This window comes from Capsicum annuum, chromosome 1, assembly GCF_002878395.1.
Source record: "Capsicum annuum cultivar UCD-10X-F1 chromosome 1, UCD10Xv1.1, whole genome shotgun sequence".
Lineage (NCBI taxonomy): Eukaryota > Viridiplantae > Streptophyta > Magnoliopsida > Solanales > Solanaceae > Capsicum > Capsicum annuum.
In genome coordinates this window covers 234,597,356-234,618,230 of record NC_061111.1, presented here as the reverse complement: position 1 = coordinate 234,618,230, position 20,875 = coordinate 234,597,356, and the positions used below count along the sequence as shown (strand labels likewise).

The 20,875-nt window shown below is 31.1% G+C and overlaps 1 pseudogene; it reads left to right on the top strand.

Annotated features, from left to right (window-relative positions):
* The first annotated feature begins 11,298 nt into the window (after positions 1-11,298).
* Positions 11,299-18,024, top strand: LOC124898892 (annotated as a pseudogene).
* Positions 18,025-20,875: the final 2,851 nt, after the last annotated feature.

Below are 20,875 nucleotides of genomic sequence, written 5' to 3'. Positions count from 1 at the left end.
TGTAATCTATAAAACATGTTATCACAAGTACAAGAGTTACCAGGACAATCAAGGCAAGCATTTTCATTTTCATTTTCATGGTTACTATTAGAAGATTCAAGCAATTCAATATAATTTTCTGATTCAGATTTATAGTGGTAATCTGACTCAGAACCAGAAGTATATAACAAACCATAGATTTGATCATGGAGTTCATCAGAATGTCCTAGAGACTTGATTTTTTGGAGCTTACAATTTGGAGCAATATGCCAAAACTGTTTACAGTTATAACACTTGATGTTTGCTAAATCTCTCTTAGACCTATTTTTGGTGAATCTAGTGGACTTGCGATGGATTTTTCTAGTTTTCCTTTCTTCTTTAGACCTATGACGGTAATTCTTTTTCCTATATGGTTTAGAAGACTTAGAATGCCTATGAGTTTTTGGTTGAGAGGTGGAATCCTGTTGGTTCATACCAAATTGATCACAAAAGTCTCCTAATTGAGATTTTTCTCTAAACTTATCCATCTTAATTTGTCTAATCAACTTCAATTCATTATATAGAGCTAAACTTTCATCAGTGGTAACTATTATAAGCTGACCATAAGTATAATCTTTCCAGGGTATATCAATAGATAATCCCTTAAGTTTTTTTCTAACCCTTTTACCAAATAAAGGAGGGAGTCCATCTATGAATTTGGCCTTCCAGAATTGTAGGTTATTTTCAGGTAGGTTCATAACTCGACTTAGAAAGGTATCTTTATACCACCTAAATTCTCCTAGATGTCTACATCTACGACCATTAAGAAGAGTACGAGTATTTTCATAATGGTTGGTAAACCTACCTCCAAAATATTCCATAATAGTTAACATAAGAGTGTAGACAACATCTTTCCTTCCTGCTGGTAGATCCCTTCCTAGGTTATCTTTTCCAGAAGTGGCAGCTTTGGAGTTGAAGAGTTTTAATCCATCTTCTTCCTTTAAATAATTGTCCCACCAGCCTCGAAGTTCACCAGTAAAATCAGCAACAATCATTTTACAAACTTCAAAATCAGTTCGTTTGTCTTTATTTTCAGCAGATGTTGTGGCTTTTGCTATAGTAGAATACATAAGCATACGATGAACTTGGATTGAGAATTGTTTCTCACTCAATCCATCAATTTTTCATTCATAAATTGATTCTCCACAATGTGACGTATTAGTCATATTCCATTCTCTTTCCTCTATTAAAATATTTGGAGGAGTGGAACGTGGATAATACGTAGAAGACATACGGGGAAGATCAGCATATCGTTTGGGTTATTTTTTAATTGTGCCTCTGAGCTTATTAAGCTCTGAGTAATTGGTATCTATAACAGGAGAAGAGTTATTCTGAAAAGTATTTTTAATTTGCTGTAGATCAGAAAATTCGTTAGAAAAATCCATTGGATTGATGTTTAATTTTGAAAACTTTTCGTCAAGTAATTTTTCTAGTTTTTCCATATGAGAGAATTTTGCAAAACCTTCAATATCAAGGGGTCGTTGAACACAAGGTTTAATAGTCAATTCTTCAGACTTATTTTCTGAAGTAGAAGCAACATTAGAAGCTTTTGGACCATCATTAAGATTTTTCACTATTTTAATCAATTCATCAAGTTTTTTGTCAAGAGAGAAAATGTGTTCCCCAAGAACTTTCACATAGAGATTTAAATAATTATTTTGAGCAATCAACTTATGAATTTCTGCAATAGTGATTCGACCAACATCATTGTCAATGAATTTTTGGAAAGCAGAATAAATAATACTCATATTATTAGGAAGAATAAAAGGTGACTGGAGTGAATAAAAACATTCAATAATATTACCACTAGTATCTCGATAAGATTTTTCTATCACATTGATATATTTAGGCAAATATGCAGATATAAACTATGGTGGAAAACAAATAATCTGATTATGCAATGCACACATTTCATAGAATTCTTCAGAAATATTTTTTTATATCGTTAGGACTATATGTTTCGAAAAACCATGTTCTAAAGTTTTTTCAGTTTTCACCAAAGAATTCTTTTCTAACATAATTTCATGCCTGTGAACCAGGACTAAAATCTATTTGATGTGGAATTATTTAAATACTGTTGACATCAAATTCCATCTCCGGAGGAGTTGGATTGTCTTTTTAGAAATATTATCATTATCTTGAACTATATGAATCCTAGGATTGATTTTAACCTTTTCAACATTTCTAAATGAATTTTTCAAATCTGCAGAGTTTAAAGTATGTAATGATTCAACACGATTCCTAATTGGGCTATAAACAGGTGGTTCAATAGGAGAAATATATTGTCTAGTAGGCATACTATGAGACATAGCAAAGGAATTTCGATAAGAGATGGTAGAATTATCATCAAATTGAAGACAAATTTTTCCATCTGAGTTTTGAGTTACATGAGTTAACTCTGAATTCATCACTTCGTCGGCAAGCTGTTTTGGAGAAACGGCCAAATTTAAAACCTAGGTGTTAGGGAAGTTAATTTCTTCCCATCTTATAGGCATTCTGGTGCTTACCTTGGATTTTAGAAAATTGGTTTCTATAAGAATGGTATAATCGGAAGGATCTTTAATTAATTTACATTTAGGAGTCATAGTAGTCATAAGACGATAATAAATGCGATAAGATACTCCTATGAGCTCAAATCCAGGGGTATAATTATAACCATGGGTTTTTACATTTAAAGTCAGAACATCAAGAATATTTCTATCAGTCAAAGATAATTGTAAATTTGGTTGCACATTAAAATATACAAGGCTATAAGGAAGAGTAGATTCAATAGTTCCCATTAAATATTATTTAAAATTTAGATTTCTAGCATCACGAAGTGCAGTTAAAAATGTTTCTGGCAGACCTCTCAGAGTAAAAGGTTTAAAAGCAATTTGTACGAAGCCTACATGCATGAAATTATAACGATTTTTGAAAGTATCAACATCATTTTTATTAAGCAAATGAATAGCTTGTTCATCAGCATTTAAGGCAATAGATTGCTCGGTAGTTTTAACTATTTGTTTATGCAAAATTTTATCAAAATATCCATACTCATAGATAGTCTTTACATCGATTTTTGAAAGAGTCCATTTATTTAATAAATCGAGATTTTGAGGTAAATCTACCTCTTCAAGTTTAGTACTTTTTGTACTTACTTCTCCCAGATCCATAATTATGAGAATTCATGCCTATGCCTAAAATCAATCACACCTTCTACCAGATAACTATGAAATAACCAGGCTCTGATATCATTTAAGCAGGATCTGTAAGCAGGGATAAGCCACGCTGCATTCAGACTTACTTTTGAATATCGACTTAAGCTTTAGTCAAAATATCGAACCAAAAGCACCAATTTAAATATAAGAGAATTTTAAATAGCTAAATAATTGTATGAAAATCTTTTACCCAAACAAGGGGCCTGTCAAAGATTTAATAAGCTTTAGGTTGAAGCCATGTGTCTAGAAGTTCTAATTGTGTAAGAAGATGCCCTTTTCTTCATCAAATTAGCGGGATAAAAAGGCACAACTTACTAGACGGAGTCACTGAGACAAAGCCAGCCTAACACTTATTAATCTCGACTGTACCACCATTTTGGAACCAAGTTAGAAGCTATTGAAATATTTTCTCATATTTAGATAAAGTCTAGATTCTTCATAATTATCTAATAATCAGAGTTAGATTTTTAACATAGACATGAGAATTTTCTTAGCAGGACATGATCACGGCTGACAGAAAGAAGGAGTATAAAAAATAGTTCAAAATAAGAAGAACTATGTACCTTAAAGCTGGCCGGATGCGAGTCCTGAACAGTATTAAACGATAGCTATCTGACTTTAATTTAGCTTCACAATATATTACAAAGTAGAGAGGAGAGAGGAGAGAGAGTTGAGCTTAGAGAGAGAAGGTGAAGGAAACTCCTGCCTCTTATACAGAATGAGGCGTTCTTATATAGAAAAGAAAATGAATCTGCACACAGTACTATGGGCCCTACCGTGGGTCCTTGCGCATAGTGCTTTTACTATTACAAATAGGCCCTATACATAAAAGCATATAAAATAGGCATAATTTAGCTACTGGGGCCTGCTTGTCCCGTTTTGTCTTTTTCTTTTTCTTTAGATGATAGAGGAATGCTTCAGTTCTTTCAATTTCTTTATTTGTGAGGATATGATCAGGAGGTAAAGGCCGTGAATCAAGAATATCTTCTGTGTTTTCTGTTTCTTCACTTGTAATGCTTTTCATAGAGGTGTCTGAATTTTGTCCCACCATTTTTAGAAATTTACTCCGAACTTCTGCTAAGTATTTTTCAATCATTTTTATTTTATCGCCTTCCTGGACGGAGATTCTTCTGGAGATATAATTTAGTCCTTTATCGTTGACAATTTTGTTTTGTGGAGCATGAGCATATTCAACGTTTTTTAATAATAATGGCTTCTCGCAGGTCTTTTCCATAAGGGATTTTTGTAATCGGATCTATGCGGGTTAATTTGTCCCAAAAGTTAGTATAAAAAAACCTATAGAGACCAGGTATTTGTTCTTTAGTGTATCCGAATTCAACACCCCATTTATGAATCCATGGAATGGAAAACTCTATAAAGAAGTATATTTGGTCAATGGTGTCTAATTTGCAGACGTGTTCAGAAAGGTATAATTCTGTCAAAAATGGTGAAGTCTTTTTCCATTCTTGGTAGAGATGAAGATATTCGGGTGGCAAGATTTTAACTGTGGGTCCATGAAACGACCACCATTGGATAAACCAGTTAGGAATGCGATTTTCAAAGGCTTTAGCACAAACTTTCAAAAACCATGTATGCTTGTGTTTTATATTATTGTAATATAAGGTTTGGGTGAACGCTTTAACATAATCCCAGTAAGTAAATTTTTTTTTTTAAATCTTTCATGGTCATGGTCTTGGTCTTTTCAGACATAGAGGTTATACCCCAATCATCAATAAAAATGAGCTTTTTGATCACCATTTTAGAGTATCCGTGAACATGTTCAGTCGTTTCTCCTGATTGATGATGTTTTATTTCTGCGCTTCCAGTAGCAATTAGAATGGATTCATAATAGGCTCTTGTTTTAAATGTTTCTCCTGCAAAATATAGGTGAGTTAACAATTATTTTGGAGCAATCTCCATGGATCATCTTGTTTCCATATTTGAGAATTTTCAACAAGAAGTATTAGTTCTCTTTCTTCCAGCTTTTCATAATTGGGCCTATCGGCAGTGTTTTAAGAAGCAATTGCAACAAATGAATCAACCTTCTTGGCGGATATATAAGATTGTATTTACTCATATAGAGGATGATCTTCTGGAATATTGTCCATACAGATTGAAGGGCTTATATGCGGAGTTTTCGAAGATGATGATTCTGCAATATGCTGAATTATCGTATTAATCAAGCTCATATTTCCTCTTTATAATACTGAAAAATTAGATGAGCTTGAAGTATATGATGAAGATGAGGATCCTCTTCCTCTAGTATTTCGAATTTGGCTTCTGCCGATATTTCCTCTGCCTCTTACCACTTGCTATGGAGGGTCTGTACCCACACTGCATGTGTAAATAAAATAAAAATCTATCAAATGATGAAACAATATCATACCAATCAATTTCATCACGTATATCTTCAAAATTTGAAAGATATAAGTCTTCCTTTATCATATCATGGATAAGTTTTTCTAGTTTAATAAAATGAATGTCTTTATACAGAGGAATGCATTTTATGACAACAATAATCATTTTTTTCAGAGAGATAGAGAGTATAGAAATTCTTTCTTCTTTATTTTTGTTCTTTATTCCAAGAATGACCTGCAAAAATTTTGTTAGAAATTATTGATATATTCTCGAGACAGGAGATCAGGTAAAGAATTTTCACTACCTTTTTTGTATTGAATTTCAAAATCAAAAGGGGCTAATTGAGCCTGCCATCTTGCAAAGATTAATTTAAAAGTATCATATTTAAAGTCTTTATCAAACATGTATTTAACTAATTGCGCATCAGTCTAACAATAAACTTTCGATTATAGAAATCGTCTTGAAATTTCAGAACACATTTAACAATCGTTAACATTTCATGAGCCACCGTGACGTATTTTTTTTGGCTTTTAGATCATTTTCCTGAATAAAATCTAGTAAGACTTTCAGTATTAGTATGAGGATTCACTTGTTTTAGAATTCCACCATAACCTATACTAGAAGCATCAGTTTCCATGATTTTTAACCATGCAGAATTTGCAAGGATTACACAAGGTAAAGACTCAACATGTTTTTTAATCATTTGAACTAGCTTAGTATGAGTAATAGTTCAGGGTTCTTTGTGATTCTTTTTTTAATCTATTATACAAAGGTGTCAAATTACAGGATACGTTTTGATAGAAAGGAAAAATATAATTAAGACTTCCTAAAAATCTTTGTAATTGAGTTTTATCAGTAATAATATCCGAATTTTTTTTGAAGAATCCAAAGATCTTTGTATTGGTTCAATTTGACCTTGAGAAATATTATGTCCAAGGAATCGAATATTAGTTTGGAATAAAGACATTTTTGGTTTGGAAATAACTAAACCATTTTGCATCACGATATGTTTAAAAATATTCAGGTGTTTAAAATATAATTCTATTGTTTAAGAAAAAACAAGAATATCATCTATATAAGCAATTATAAAATCCATGTAAGGATTGAATATGTCATTCATGATTTTTTGAAATTCAGAAGGCGCATTTTTCAAACCAAAAGGCATAACATTCCATTCATATTGACCAAAGGGCACATTGAAAGCAGTCCTATAAGTATGTTCATTTTCAATACGAATTTGCCAATAACCAGATTTTAAATCAAATTTTAAAAATATATTTGCATCATATAGTCTAGATAACAAGTCTTTTTTTATTAGGAATTGGACATCTAATCCATTTTAAAACTTTATTTAAAGGTTTATAATTAATAACAAGTCTAGGCATACCGCATTTTTTTCGGCAGCATTATTAACATAAAATGCAGTGCATGACCACGGGTATTTAGAAGGTTTACTAAGACCCTTTTCTTGAACATTATCAATCTCCTTTTTACAGAATTCTACTAATTTTGCATTCATTTGACTTGGTCGAGATTTTGTTGAAATATTGGCTTCACTGAAATCATTTTCATAAGGAAGAGAGACAACATGTTCTTTTCTTTTCCAAAAGGCATTTGGATGGTCTGCACAAATATCAGTAATCAACTGGCTCAAAATCATTTTTATTTTTTCTTGTATTTTCATAGAACTCAAAGTATTTTGAACATTCATACTCATAATTTCAAATTGTAAGAAGTTTAACTGTATTTGTTTCATGTCAATCAAAACATTTATATCTCGAGTTACTGAATCAGTAATAAAGGAATATGAGATTTTTTTATTTTTATAAGTAGCTTGAAAACCATTTGCATCAAGATGCGTAAAAGTGTAAATAACATTTATAAAAGGTGTTCCTAAAATAATAGGGGGATATAATTGATTTTTTACTAGAAAGAAGAAATGTAGAATGCAAGTCTTATTTCTACAGACATGTGCATTAGGCAATTTATAATTAATATCAAGAGTATGTCCAGATGCCGATCTAATGATATGAGTAGTTTTTTGAAAAAATCTAGTAGGGATTAATCCTTTTTGAATGCAACTAACATCTGCCCCACTATCAATCATAATAATATTATTTATAGAAATATCATTATTAATTAATATAGAGTAGTTAATATACCATTTATGAGCGGTAACAATTTGCATCATTTCTAAAAATAAATTATTTTTTTATATCAAGAGCTTGAATATTATTATCAATATTAGGTTCAACAATTTCTTTACCTTTAGAAGTAGAAGTAGAAGGAATATCATGAGGAAAAATATGATAAAGAGTATTTTCTTCAATTTTTGAAATCCTGTGATCACAAATCATTTGATTTTGTTTTAATGAAATAATTTTTTTTTTTAAGATTTTCAACCTCGATTTTTAAATCATCAAGTTTGTTTTAGGATAATCTACCTCTTCAAGTTTAGTACTTTTTGTACTTACTTCTCCCAGATCCATAATTATGAGAATTCATGCCTATGCCTAAAATCAGTCATACCTTCTACCAGATATTATACAGTATTTTTTTTAAATAGTAATATAAAATACTTGATATAAATATGTTCTAGTAATTTTTAAATATTGAGAGAAGTTTGCACTCGTTGTGTTTTAAAAATACTTTAAATATGAGAGAGAAAGAGCTGAGATTTTGATCATGTATTTCGTTTTAGAATGGGAAAAAATTCCTTAATTTTAGTTAAGGTAAGAATTTGTTATAGCATTACTTTAGGAATTATAATTATCGATTTTTATTTTTTTTAAAACTACAATTTAAGGGAAAATAAAGTTTTTCGTGTTTGTAATATTGATAAAGTATTGTTATTTATGTAGTTAAGTCTTAAGAATGATCATATCACATAGTTTTTCGTAAAAGTTAATTGGGTCATCTTATCCTTACTAAATTTGGATCAAGTATTAAACCCAAAGTACATTTCATTTCAAAGCCCAGAATCATGTCACGTATTCAATGACATTGTATTGCTGATTTTAATGAAGGGGGAATGACATAGACAACATTTTGATGAAACTATCGACACAAAAATGACCATTGAATTTTAATTTCATTTTATAGCCATTTGCTGACAGTTTTGTACAATATTGATATGTATTCTATACAATAAATATACAATTTATATATACATTACAATACTATATACATCTTATATATATATATATATATATATAACAATGATAAAAATTCTATACACATCATATTAAAAAATGCATATTATATATAACAATGATATGATTTTTACCCATAAATTTGATGTTCTATTTTTTTTACGAATTGTATCAGTATGATATATGACTTGTAGAATATGGTATATGGACTGTATCTGAACTACTTGAGCCAAAATAACCAACATTATGAAATGTCTATAATATGAAATTTGGTTGGGGCGACTGACTATGAATATTCAATGGCCCAAATCTGGTTAATTGTTTTGAAAAGGGCCAACTCATGTACTTTTTCCTTTAATAAAAGCAGGTTATCTGGCCTTTTAATTTTAAAAAATAAAGAATTCTTAAATGACATGTCATCTTAGTCAAATCCAACACCAACAAAATGATTTCATGTGTTCAAATGACATAGTAACTCATAGTCAAAACAATAACCAATCAAAAACCACCAAGTATTCAAAATAATATGTCTTGACCAATCATAAGCAGTCTTGTGATCAAATAACATTTGTGATACACTTGATGACTCATATGAACCAATCAGAAAGCGTCATTTACACTTTTACTATCTATTTGCTACAACTATAAAGAGGGTGAGGTAGGGTGGGGGCTTATATAACTTTCTAAGGACATTGGAGAAAGCATTTTCTGTTGATAAAGGCATCCACAAGTAGAAGTTTTTCTCTGATATCAACCCGTGCTGCTTGAAGTTCTTGACAATCAAATCCATCGAAAAGAGGTCCAAATCATCTTACATTACAAACTTATTATTCTCCCTATCTCCATTTTATCAATCATCAAATAAGTTATTCAACACTTTATTTCTTTAACCCCTAAATGTTAATACTCATGTCTGTGACGTCATTTATTATTTTTTAATGTAATTCTATAAATAGAGATATTTAGAATCATGGTGGATATATTTTTCAATATATTCTCTAGTTTTTTTTTTTATGATCTTTTATGTTCAAACAACAACTCATTTTATAAAACCTCTCCTTTTATTTTCTTTACTGAAACACCAAACATCACTCCTAAGAAATCTGAAATGAAGTGACTAAAAGTAGAGGAAACTTCCGATCTCTCTCAGCGAACTTTGGTACAGGTAATCCTCTCTGGACTCAACTCTATTTTTATATATGTAAAAGTGAATCCTAATAGGGGAACAAATTTAGAAACTCAGTAGATAACATATTTGGTCGTATATTCTTCTCAGCTTAAATACTAGGCTTTCATTTGTAGCAAACCTATGATGTATGCCTAACCCATTCACCACCCGTGTCGCAATTACCACTAGACCAAATCCCCAGGAAAAGAAATTTATTAATTTTTGGAGCCTATTTCAATTTATTTACGATGTTCTCATAGTGCATATGGAAATAGGGGTTGATTTTGGTAAAGAAATTGCTGGAATATATGTCTCATATGTTAAGGCATGATTTCTACAAAATCTTTTTATAGAAATGAAAATAGTTGCCTGACATTCCAAAGATAGAGCATGAGCTAATTGCTTAAATGAAAGTTTTGTAATCTTTTTGTTATTTCACCTCAAGACTCTTTTTTGGTACTTCTATTTAATAAAATTTATCTCATTTGATGCTCCATCTTTTATCTCTAATATGTTATAGCTCATTTTCTTTTAAGTCTCTTTCATCTACTAAAACTTCTTTGATGAGATATGATTTACCTTCTCAGATCTTTACATTTCAGCAACTAAGATATTTGGAACTTGAAACGTGCTTGTTCCACCCTCTCTCAATTTCAAAGGGTTTGTGAAGTTTACAATAACAAGATACCCAGTGTTATCCCACAAATGGAGTCTAAAGAGGGTAAAAATGTACACAAACCTTAACCCTACCTTAGCAGGTAGAGAGGTTGTTTTTGATAGACTATCGATTGTTTACATTATCAATAAATACAAGTAAAATCCTTCCCAAATTAGAGGCTTATACATAATTGAAGCAATAATGAATACAACTTTACATATATATGTCTTCATTATTTCTTCAATTATATGTCTTCATTATTTCTTCAATTATGTATATAACTTCTAATTTAGGAATGATTTAACTTGTTTACATAATGTAAGCAACTGAGGGTCTTTTGAAAACAACTTTTTTGCCTTTACAAGGTGGGCGTTAGGTTTGCGTACACAACACCCTCACCAGACCCCACTTATGGGATTTCACTGTGTATGTTGTTCGTGTACATGACAAGTCTTTAGGAGTACTGTAACTTTAGTTCTTGTGGATATATGATGAGTTCTATGAAGGTCAGTATTACATTTGCTATATTTACTTTAAACCAGTCAAGTGGGTCGGGTTAGGCTTAGATCGACCCAAATAAAGGTCCAAATCGGTTTGACCCGACACCGACTAAGGGGTAATGGTTTTGAGCCAAGTACATGGGCTGAGCCATCTGGTCCAAGGAGCGTGGTGGATCAACCCAATTGAAAAACCAGACCAGGTCCTTCGTGCACCAGACCAGACCGACTCGGTTAATTTTTTTTAATAATGGCCCACGCCCAACAGCCTAATGTTGAATCTGATTTTGGACTGTTGGTAACAACTATATAACCATTGGCCCAACGGCCAAAATCAGCTTTTGGCTGATTTTTTTTTAAATTTAATTTTTTTCTTATAAATACATGATATTTTTGAACCAATCTTTCCCACAACTTACAATCTCATTCTCTCAAACTCTCTCAATTATTCTATCTCTTAAAGTGCTTAATTTTATTTTATTATTTTGCAATTACAAATATCAAGTGAAAATTTTTAAAAGTCTCTCAACTTTTGAATACTTCAAAAATTTGGTATTGTCGTTTCATCTCTTACTTTTAATTTTTAATTAGTGTATTATTTGTTGATTATTCATTTTTATTATTTTATATTTTTTTTTTTGAAAATTTGGTAGTTTAATTTGTAATATGAATAAATTAAGAAATGTTTGTACAAATGTTAGAAGTTTCTGTCCAGAAAGTAGTAGTGGTAATAAAAACTAATTGGTTTCAATTTCGGTAGAGGTTGTTCAAGTACTAGATATACTCGTGTACCTCCGGTACCCATTAGCGAACCCTTTAAGAATGAAACAGGTGTAGGTGCTCAGAATATAAATTTTGTAGAAGCTCAAAAACATTATGGTATAGAAGAAAAGAATGAAGTAGACACAGTTGACTTAAATGTAAATAATGATGCTATTAGTGATACGCCCAAAATCGGTAATTTAATGTTAGATTTGAATCGGTTAATCTTTCTCCCCGCCCTCTGTAAGATTTCATAAAAAAGTAGTAATGTGTGAAAATTTATACAGATGTAAAAGGAACTACTACGGTCCAATGAAATCTCTGTCAAGAATTATATGAGCATAAGATCGGAGGTAATAAGGGTACAGGTTCGTTGACAATATATTTGAAAAAAAAAACAAAAGAGCTAGCCATGACAAAAGGTGATGGGGCTGTAATAGGGCTAACTCAAACTAGATTGAACCCAAGAATCGATTAATTAGTTCAGAATTACAATTAAATGAAAGATCAGGAAGAATTTGTAAAAATGATAGTTATAGGTTATTTGCCTTTCTCTTTTGCTTCTTCTGAAACTTTTATTCATTATATTCAAATAATTTATAATTCTATCTTTACAGGTATTCCGAGAAGTACTTGTCAGTCCTATATTTTTAGACTCCATGCACAATATGTTTATCATTTATCTGCATTATTAAAAATCTTTCATGCAGAGTTGCTTTAACTTTTGATCTTGATTGTGCTGTTAATAAAAATAATTATTCAACAATTACTTGTCATTGGATAGGTAATAATTTTATTATTCAAAAACACAATTTAGCATTTTTGTATGATGAAGACCGTAGACACACTAGAAAATTTATTTTTGAATCTATTACAACAGTTGTAAAATATTATGCTATTGAAAAAAAGTATTATGTATATCTTTTGATAGTGCATCTAACAACAAGGTTTTTGTTGACTTGTTAAAAGTTGAACTTTCTCCACCATTATCCAAAATATTTCATGTAAGTGTGCTTGCCATATTATAATTTAATTGTAAAAGATGACCTTGAATTTTTTGAGTTTATATTGAAAGGTTAGGCTTGCGGTTGACTTTATTTGAGAAAATCATAGAAAAGTTAGATATGTAGAGTTTAAAAGTAAATGTCATCAAAGTGGACTTAGACCTATATTAATGCACGGAGAAGTATATTGTAGATGAAATGCTACTTATAGTTTTTTTAAAAACATGCATTATTTATAAAGTTTCTATTACTATGACTTTTAATCAATTTGCTGGTTCTTCTTCTGAGTGTATGTTACATAATTCTGATTAAGCTATGATTAATGATGTTGTTAAATTTTTGAATTTTTTTTATATTGCTTCGATTGAATTGACGCTTATTATCATATTGTTTGTAATATTTTAGTTTATTTAGTTGACATTTCTTGTTTGCTTAACAAATATAAGGATAAACAAGGTTACAAAGATGCTATTGCTGTAATGGCTGATAAATTTAAAAAATATTTTTATCTGTTTTTTTCTATTTACTTGATTAATGCTATAATAAATTCATGTATGAAATATAATACTCTATCCAAATTTAATTATATTATTTATAATGCTTTAGCTATAGAACCTAAAGAAGAATCTTCATTGTTTATGGCTATAAGTGATGCAAACAATCACATGGAAGCATTATACAATCATTATGCTGATTTACTTGATGATGCTTGACCGGTATATATCACTCCAACTCCCGCTCTCCATTCTCCCGAGGAGACATAATCTTTTAAAAATAGGCGTATAGTAGTTATCCTAATTACTTTTTTGATTTAAATATTTGAAATAGGGTGCCGCCTTAGCACACAAAGCTGTTTGTTAGGAAGAGCTTGAGTATTATATTAGACAACCTATAAAAGATCGTAGAGCAAGAATCAACATGCTGGATTGGTGAAAGAATAATGAAAGACAGTATCCTGTACATTCCAGATTAGTTGGAGATATATTGAATGTTTCAATGTCAATCGTTGGATCAGAGAACATTTTTAGTCAAGGAAGACAACAGCTTGGAGATAAACAATACTCATTGGGAGGCAATACCATGTTCTAGTTCGTCTTAGAGACTAAATTAGACCGGTACTAAGATATTAAGAAATGGAGGTAGAGCCGGCAGACGAACAAGATCTTGAAGAAATTATGACTTCAAGAAAGAACTCAACACAATCAAGTCCAATGCATGGCTTTGACCCTATTGATTATGACACCCCCCAGGCAATTTCCATTAATATTAATATGAATGAGTTGGAAAAAATGATGTAATTTTTTTGTAGAATTTTCAATTAATCATTTAATCTATTGAATTTTTTATATTTCATGTTAAGTGAGATGTAACTACAGTCTTGCAACTTATAAGTTTTGATCATTTTGGAATCAATCAATATAAGATTTATTCACTCTTTACATATTTTTTTTCATTCAAATTGAATATCTAATATATTACTATCAAACTTTACACAAACATAACAAAAATATATACATACAATGAAAAATAATACTAGCAAATATTACTTAAACTACTAGTATTGATATATAAAAATTCTATATAAGTTTATCTTTTAAAATGGTGTATGTTAATATTCCAATATATATTCAAGTATTATTGTATTAAGTAGTATATATTGTATGTATATATATGAGTGCATGTTTTCTAAAGTAGTATAATATGTAGTGTATATATGTTTTGTATGTATATTGTTTAAAGTAGTATTTTAATTTTTAAATAGTATATATTGTATGTATATATATGTGTATATATTTTCTAAAGTAGTATATATTGAATGTATATATGTGTGATAAGCGTGATATTGATATTTTTAAACGTAATTATAATTATATGCATATTGGCTTAGTTCAAATTGCCTTTCGGCCTCTAACTCTAAAGGGTCTTCCCGAAACGTTTTTAGCTGCTTTGCGTGATGCTAGAAATTTGAATTTTCGAAAGTCTTTAATGGGATCTATTGAATCTACTCTTGCTTATGGTCCTGTATATTTTAATACTCAACCAAATTTACAATTATCTTTGACTGATGTAAACATTCTTCATGCTTAACATTAAATGTTAAAACCCATGGATATGATTATGCCCCTGGATCTGAACTTATAGGATTATCTTACCGCATATATTATCGATTATTATCAACTCTAAATCCTCGATGTAAGTTGATTGATGATAATTCTGACTGCACTATGCTTATTGAAACAAATTTTATAAAATCTAGGGTTACTACCCGAAGGCCTATTAGATGGGATGAAATTGATTTTCCCCAAACTTGGATATTAAATTCAGTCACTTCCCCCAAACAATTGGCGGAGGACGTGACTAATTCAGAGTTAACCCAAGTAACTCAAAACTCTGATGGGCGAGTTTGTCTACAATTCGATAGCAATCCTCCTGTCTATAGAAATTCTTTTTCTTTACCACGAAGGCTCCCTTCAATACATCATATTTCTCCGATTGAACCTGCTGAACCCACTTATGGACCGGCTAGGAATCGAGCGGCATCTTTGCATACTATTAATTCTGCAGATTCGCATATTACACCTAAAGGTGTAGAAAAGATAAAAATCAATTCAAAAACTAACATAGTTCAAGATTTTGATAATGAAAATCCTACTCCATCTGAAATGGATTTTGATATAAATTCTGTTTAACCATGATAACACAACTTATTGATTTTAGTCCTGGTTCTCAGGCAAGAAAATATATTCAAAAGGAATTTTTTTCTGAGAAATGGAAAACCTTTAGGACATGATTTTTTGAAACCTATACTTCTGATGAATTAAAAAATATTTCAGAAGAATTCTATGAAATTTGTGCTTTACATAATAAAATTATTTTCTTTGTCCCATGGTTCATGTCTGCATATTTACCATCCTATGTCAAAATAATTGAAAGATCTTATCAAAATTCTGATGGATCGATTACTCAAGCACTCTACCCTCCTCAGTCTTCCTTTATCTTACCCAATAATACTGGCATGACTTTTTCTGCTTTTCAAAAGTTTGTTAGTGAGGATGTGGGAAAGATTACTGTTTCTGAAATAAATAACCTTATTGCCCAAAACAATTATTTAAGTCTTTATGTTAAGGTTTTAGGCGAACACATTTCCTCTCTTGATAAAAAACTTGACGAATTAATTGAGCTAGTAAACAAACTTAGCTCTCAGATGAATTCCTCTAGCATTCCTTCTACTTCCAAAATCACTGATAAAGACGAATATATTCTATCTAAACCTTGTATTCAAAGACCTCCTGAAATAGACGGATTTGAAAAGGTTTCTCAATTAGACCAATTAGAGAAACTCTTAGATAAAAAATTTTCTCGTTTAAATATTACACCCTTCAATATTTCTGATGATTTTGTACAAAATCTTGAGTCTAATTTTGCTGAGAATATTGATTCTGCTGAAAATCCTGGCATTATAATCTCTTCTGAGCTTAATAAGCTCAAAGGTTTGATTAAAAAACAACCTGGAAAGAAGTACGCTGATATTCCCCGTATGTATACTGCATATTATCCACGCCCAACTCCTCAAGATGTTTTGATAGAGGAAAGGGAATGGAATCAGACAAATACTTCTTATAGTGGAGAAGCCATTTATGAATGGAACATTGACGGATTATCTGACCGACAAATCTCCATTCTTATTCATCGAATGTCTATGTGTGCTACTATTGCCACAGCCACTACTTCGCCAGAAAATAGGGCCACTCGTACTGACCAAACAATTTGTAAAATAATTGTTGCGGGATTTACTGGCCAACTTCGCGGCTGGTGGGATAATTTCCTTGATGATACTAAATGCGAGGCTATTTTTAACGCCACCAATGATCAATCCGGAAAAGACAATCTAGGGCGACCTCTTCGGGCAGGACGTTCGGATGCTGTCTACACCCTTATGCTGACGATTATTGAACATTTTGGAGGACGATTTACCAATCAATATGAAAACATTAGAACTCTGCTTAATGGTTTAAAATGTCGTCACTTAGGTGAATTTAGATGGTATAAAGACACCTTTCTTAGTAGGGTTATGGATTTACCCAAAAGTAAATATGACCATTGGAAAGCTAAATTCATTGATGGTCTTCCCCCTTTATTTGCTGAAAGAGTTAGAAAAACCCTTCGAGGATCTTATGGAGAAGTCCAGTATTCAGAAAAAACTTATGGTCAGCTTATTGTAGCTTGTACTCAAGAAGGCTTAGCCCTCTGTAACGAGTTGAAATTAGCTAGACAAATTAAGCTTGACAAACTCAGAGAAAAATCTCAATTAGGAGACTTTTATGAGTAATTTGGTATGGATAAACCCTTTGTACGAAAACCCCAAAAGTATTCTAAGTCCTCAAAACCCTATAGAAATAAACGTTCCAGGCATAGAAGCAAGGAAGAACGTGAGGCTAGAAAATCCTTCCGTAAGTCTACTAGATTCACCAAAAACCGATCAAAAAGAGATTTAGCCAAAATTAAATGCTATAAGTGTAACCAGTATGGTCATATTGCTCCAAATTGCAAATTACAAAAACTCAAGTCCTTAGGACTTTCTGAAGAAGTTCATGACCAAGTCTATAATTTGTTATACTCCTCTGCTTCCGAATCTGATTCTACTTCTGCAAATGATTTTGAATTACCTAATTCGGATAGTGAGCTTGATCAGGATTATAAATGTAATGATTGTGATAATGATGTTTGCAATTGTGATGAAATGATGTATAAACTGCAAGCGCAATTCGATCTTGATTTGAATGTTCAAACTCTTACTGCTGAAAATGTCCTTGAATTACTAAAAGAAGTTACTGATGAAAAACTACGTGAAAAAATCCTCAAGTTTGCTACTCAAAAGACTTCTGCTAATACTAGTACTTCTAAAGATAACTCTTTTGATAATCATCCCATGTCTTATTCCCTAGCTGAAGTTAATAGACGTCTTGCTTTAAATAAAACCCCCGGTAGAGATACCACCTTTAATGATTTAAAAATCGAAGTTGAGCAATTGAAAAAGGAGATTATTTACTTAAAGCAAAACCAGATGATTTCAGATCATAGAATTTTAAAAATTGAAGAAAAAATTATTGATGTTCCCGAAGTATCTTTTGCTTCAAAAGGAAAAGAAAAAGATTTTGAACACTCTGAAAATTCTGAAATTGATAAATTCAGTCCAGCAGAAGATTTGAAAAAAGATTATTTCTTGGGAATGATGCAAATTGTTACTGCTCATAAGTGGTATATAAACTGCACTATTTTGATAAATAAGGAATTTTCTGTTACCAATATTGCTATGATTGATAGTGGTGCTGATGTTAGTTGTATTCAAGAAGGATTAATCCCAACTAGATATTTTGAAATAACCACTCATGTAATAAAATCTGCATCTGGTCATGCTCTTGATATCAATTATAAATTACCAAATACTCATATCTGCCGAGACAGAGTCTGCATTCCACATTTTTTCTTTTTAGTAAAAAATCAGCTTTATCCTCCTATTATTTTAGGAACACCTTTTATAAATGCTATTTATCCTTATACTCATATTGATGCAAATAGTTTTAAGGCTACGTACAAGGATAAACAAATTTCTTATCCTTTTGTTACTCAGCCAGTAACCAGAGATATAAATGCCCTTATCAATATGAAACAAAATCAGCTTAATTTCTTACAATTAGAATTAATGAGTATTAACATCTTTGATACTTTAAAGTCAGTAAAGGTCCAAGAAAAAATAAAAATAATTTCTAATCAATTGATTCTGGATATTTGCGCGGATCATCCAAATGCTTTCTGGAATCGAAAAAAGCATATTGTTTCTCTCCCTTATGAAGATGACTTCAGTGAAGAAAAGATTCCTACAAAATCTCGACCTTGTCAAATGAATACAGAATTAGTAGAATTCTGTAAGACAGAAATTGATAATCTTCTGCAGAAAGGTCTTATAAAACCCTCAAAATCTCCTTGGTCTTGTACCGCTTTTTATGTCAATAATGCTGCTGAAAAGGAACGAGGCATACCTCGACTAGTTATCAACTATAAATCTCTGAATAAAGTTTTAAAATGGATTCGATACCCTATACCAAATAAAAGGGACTTACTTTCCAGATTATATGATGCTAATATATTTTCTAAATTTGATTTAAAATCTGGATATTGGCAAATTCAAATTGATAAAAATCATACTTATAGAACTGCTTTTAATGTTCCTTTCGGACAGTATGAATGGAATGTCATGCCATTCGGTTTGAAGAATGCTCCTTCCGAATTTCAAAAAATTATGAATGATATTTTTAATCCCTATATGGACTTTATCATTGTCTATATTGATGACATTTTAGTATTTTCAAAAACCCTCGAATCTCATTTTAAACACTTACATACGTTTAAACAAATAATTATTCAAAACGGTTTAGTGATCTCTAAACCTAAGATAAGTTTATTTCAGACAAGCATTAGATTTTTAGGACATAATATTTCTCAAGGTTCTATTGAACCTATACAACGAGTTCTAGAATTTGCTAAAAAATTCCCTGATGTTATTACTGATAAAAAACAGCTTCAAAGATTCCTCGGTAGTCTTAACTATATTTCCCCTTTTTACAAGAATTTGTCTAGAGACTTAGCTCCTTTATATGATAGACTAAAAAAGGATCATAAAACTCCTTGGACTCAAGCACACACTGATTTAGTAAAATTAATAAAAAATAGAGTTCAAACCCTTCCTTGTACTTCTCTTGCAAACCCTAACTGGTTAAAAATTATTGAAACTGACGCTTCAAATATCGGCTATGGAGGAATACTTAAACAAGTTAATCCCCATACAAAGACCGAATGTTTGATTCGATTTTATTCTGGTAAATGGACAGAAAGTCAGAAAAAATACGCAACGGTAGCCCATGAAATGCTAACTATTGTAAAATGTGTTTTAAAATTCCAAGATGATTTGTATAACCAAAAATTTATAATTCGTATTGATGCTCAATCAGTTAAATTTATGTTTAATAAAGACTTCAAACATGATGCTTTTAAATTAATATTTGCGCGGTGGCAAGCTCAATTAGCCCCGTTTGATTATGAAATACAATATAAAAGGGGTAGTGAAAATTCTTTGCCAGATTTTTTATCTCAAGAATATTTGATATGAGTTTTTACACATATTTCCTCTCTGAAAAAATTATTATAACTATCATCAAATGCATTCCTTTGAATGAAGATATTCATTTTCTTATCTTAGAAACTCTAATTCATCGCTTAATAGAAGAAGAATTTTTTGCAAATCACAATGAATTCATTGATAACGAAATCTATTGGTTTGACATTGACTTAAGTGACTAATGTTTACAGATATCATGAAACTCTTTCTACACTTCTTCTCTGCAAAGTTCTTACTCACCTTTATAAAGGCAGTTCCTCTGAATAGGGATTTACACATGCTCATCTGACGAAAAGTTATTGACGATCTTATTACAACAGATACACTTTATGAAGATCTCATCGAATATATGTCATGGTATGCTGATCCAATTCCTGATCCAATTTCTTAATTAATGCAGTATGGATCCTCCTTGGCAAATCGCCAAAGGTAGAGGACGAGGTGGCAGAAATCAAAATTCTTCATATCGAGGTGGAAGAACAAACCCTTCATATTTTGATCGACAAAATTCTGCATATAGCTCTGCCAGTTCTAATTTTCCTGTTTTACAACAAGGAAATAGAACTTTGATCAATTCAAAAATTCATGGTGATGTATCATCCTCATCAAAAGCTCCGAATATTGGTTCCTCTATACATCTAGAAGATATCCCTGAAACTCATCCATTATTCAAACAATTACAATCTTATTTATCTGATCAACAAAAAACTGCAGATTCCTTTGCATCCATGGTTCAAGAAAACACTGACGATAAGCCTTCATATGAAAAACTAGAGGCTAGAGAACTTATTTTACATATTGAAAATCAGCATATTCCTACGCAAGAAAATTCAGAAGAAGCCTGGCGAATACTTAAGAACTATCTTACTGCTAATGTCTATTTT